The sequence below is a fragment of the Cylas formicarius genome, unplaced genomic scaffold (genome assembly GCF_029955315.1).
Source record: "Cylas formicarius isolate icCylForm1 unplaced genomic scaffold, icCylForm1.1 PGA_scaffold_9__14_contigs__length_23061073, whole genome shotgun sequence".
NCBI classification, from domain to species: domain Eukaryota; kingdom Metazoa; phylum Arthropoda; class Insecta; order Coleoptera; family Brentidae; genus Cylas; species Cylas formicarius.
Genome location: NW_026844365.1, coordinates 16735183 through 16739061, shown reverse-complemented (window position 1 = coordinate 16739061; position 3879 = coordinate 16735183).

Sequence of the window (3879 nt, the reverse complement as noted above, 5' to 3'; positions counted from 1 at the left end):
AAACCGCACAAAAGAATTGAAATGCGCAACGAAAATAGCGCACCCTCCGCGCCCCTGGGGCGTACGTCAGAGACGCGAAATTGGTTTCCGAAATGGATATTTCTTATCAAAGCTCGCAGTAAGGGGCTTATCCCATTGTTATTCAATATCGAATATGGAACACCCGTACAAATTCCTGCAATTTGGACCGCTCCATTTCCATCGTCCGCTTCTGTCGTATCGAAAGGACCTATTCAAAGGATTAAACAAATCCTGCATACTAAACGTACGCTGCGGCAGGAATCTATAATGCGCCTTTTGCGGTTTCGGGGGGGGACCCGTTGCGGTTTTGGTTTTAATTTGTTTTCCCAACGGAATGGGTTTTCGTCGAATACTTCTCTCGTCAAGCTGCCGTCGCCTCCGGTTGCCGGGGGTTAATTTTGGTTTTGACTCGGTTGGAGTTTGATATCTGATTATCCGCCGATATCGACGGCTGTTTGTTCTGCAGTGTTAACAATTTTTAACTAACTAATTACAGGGCATTTAAAAAAAATATCCTCTAATTTCTAAGGTAAATAGGACATTAAAACAAAAAGTAAAAAGTAGCCCTCTCTCAATCAGTTGCTTTTGATATTTTGCAAAGAACAAACGCTACTGTCTCAAATCCCGTAGTGCAGTAGAAACATTATATATATATATATATATATATATATATATATATATATATATATATATATATATATATATATATATATATATATATATATATATATATATATATATATATATATATATATATATAAGCAGGCACTTACGCCATATCATATGTTGAATCCTCAAAAGGAAACATATGAGTTAACACCCGAAGAAAAGAATCTGGCTTTATAAACAATTTTTAACAATGTTTTGGTAGTTTACATAGGTGAGGACGATCTCTAGAACTAATTTACAGGATGTTTAAAAAATCTCCTATAATTTCTAAGGTAAATAAAATGTTAACACACAAAGTTAATTTGGTTAATAAACGTATGCTCAAAAACGCCTTGAAGATATCCCCTGTAGCCCTCTCTCAATCAGTTGCTTTTGATATTTTGCAGAGAACAAACGCTACTAGCTCAGCTCCTGTAGAGTAGTGGAAACATTTACAATATATCTTCGAGGATGTTGTGGAATTATCTTTATCACAAACGCAAAAAAATTCAGGCTCGATATAAGTAGGCACTCACGCCATATCATTTTATAGCCTATGTTGATCCATCAAAATCAAAAATATTAGTTAACACCTAAAGAATTTGGCTTTAGATACAATGTTTTAGTAGTTTACTTAAGTGAGGACGATCTATCGAACTAATTTACAGGGTGTTTAAAAAAATGTCCTCTAAACGCCTTCTTCAGAAGATATCCCCTGCAGTCCTCTATAAAAGTGGCCTAAATGAAATTTAGATTATAAAATACTTTTGCTCGGATCATAAAAGTTAATGCTGACAGAACTTCAGATCAAAATTTACAATATTCTTACTTCATAGTCATTTCTAAAACAAGTATTCCGTAAGATAGTCAGTCGGTCACCATTACTTGCCATTTATACCATTTACAAAACTTTACCTTCGTCGGTTTTTGCTGAGTCGAACTTGCTGACGTTTCGCCAATCATCCTGTTGGCCTCTTCAGAGCCTAACTGAAACTGATACTGTACTTGCGGATGACTGATTCCTATATTGGTAAAAGATAAAGACTGGAGTCGCGGTTCAGATTGTATGGTTGCTTAGATATTTCTATACAAATCAATAACCGACCCAGGAGGAATCCAGATGTTTTGTAAATAGTATTACAATAACCTGTGGAAGTTTCTTTGAAAAAAAAATCCTCCCTCGTCTAGAAAACTGTGCCTTCTTTAGTTACATTTCTGTACAAAAAATATTAAAATTTTGTACAGCAGCAATTTTTATGACCCAATCAAAGGTAGTCGTGGTATAAATTACATTTAAGTATCTTAAACCGTTACAAAAATTTCCCTTTCCTCCCTTCTGAACTCGGAATTTTCGGAAACAAGTTTATCAGTCCAACCAACGTTATTTTTTAGTTTTCAGTGGTGGATGGTGCACTGATAAAAGATACTTTAGCGCAAATGCGTACGACATTCAATCAAAAGCGTGGCTACCTTGATATATGCCAAATGAAAGGACGCTTTGCGGGAACACCACAGTTTCTTTATTGCAAAGTTGAAAAAACTTTGATTTGTATTCAAAAAATCAAAAATAATTGAATTTTTTGATTTTTTATGTTTTAATTGTTTTTTTTTATTTCATAAGAACATGTATTCAGCGTTTTTTTTTAATAGCAATTACGAAATATTTTAAAGCCACTATTGGCGACAAAATTTCTGTCTGTCTGTATAAATTGTTGTTTTGTTATTGTTTATTTAGTTGGTTGTTTGGTTGTTTGTCAAAGGAGTGGAACTAGTGGAAAATAAAGAAGAGAAAATAGCATAAAACAATAAAGAAGAAAAGAAAAACAAAAAAACCTATAATCAGACTAATTTGAGCAGTTTCGTAATGCGAACATCAACAGTTGAAAAAGAAAAGATTGACAAACAAATAGCAAAGGCAATTTTTACTAGTAATTTAAATTTTCGATGCATTGAAAACTCAGAAATAAAAAAGGCTATTCGCTTAAGACCTTGTTATACGCCGCGATCAAGAAAAACGTTATCAACAAGCCTTTTAGGTAACATCTAAGCGGAGAAAAAGCCAAATCGTTTTTCTTCTCTCTCTTCTCAGTTATATGTGCAACAATAACAACTGAAGATGTACGAGCCCTTTTAAAAAACTATTTAAAAAAAATGTTTAAGGTGACATAATATACGTAAATGGAATAGAGTGGTGGACATCACAAAAGGGTGAGCCAGAAACTGCGTGAAACTGCCTCCTCAGCGTCATCAGAACGAACTTTCAGCACTTTTGGTTAGAATAAGGGGAAATTAGTATTTTTCTTCAAACCATACAACGAAAATGCAGAAGCGTAGTATATATTATTATGTTATTTGTCTTTTTTTTTTTGAAGAGTTGTGTTTTACTTTTTTTTGGCATATTATTTTCACGTTGTGCTTTTTGTTTTAGTTTCAGCAGGATAAGATTCTTAATATTTATTCAAAACAAAAAAATCTACAAACTATTTTTTTGTTATTATAAGTTATTAAACAATAAAAATAATTGGAAGATAAATAATTAAAAAAAACATAATTACAATGTGCTTCTGTATCGTCAAACACGGATTGTAAAAGCTTTGGATTCTTATTTTGTACAAAAATCTAAATTAATGCATCAAAGAATTTATAACAATTATTTATTATGTGTATATGATTAACGTTTATATTTTGTTACATGTACAAAATTTCAATTTTCCATAAAAAGGTAGAAAAATGAAAGTGTATTTAAAATTACTTTGTAACAAAATGGTGTAAAAATTTTTATGAAAGTATATATGTAGATATTATATTTCATTCGAAATGAGTATATATTTATGATAAAATCATAAAGAAAAACACATCTTCTAAAATGGAAGCTATTGATAGAAAAGATTATGGTGTTCTCATAAAACATAGAGTTTTATCTAAAAGTTTCTGCCTGGATTCGGGTTTAAAGGCCGTCGTCGATTGGAATTACTTCCTAACGTTTCGCTAGCACGAGTGGCGAGCTTCTTCAGAGGTCCTTCCATCTCCGATGTTGGACGTAGACTGACGATTTCTCCTGCGCAGGTTGTATTTATGCCGATTGGTGGTGGGCGGGGCTTGTTCCGCTTCGGTTGGTCTCGGGATATCGATCGGTACTGCTCGGGCGTTCCTAAGGATCGGGTTCCAGATTTGGTTGAGTCTAAAGGTCTCCTCCTTTCTGTTGAAATT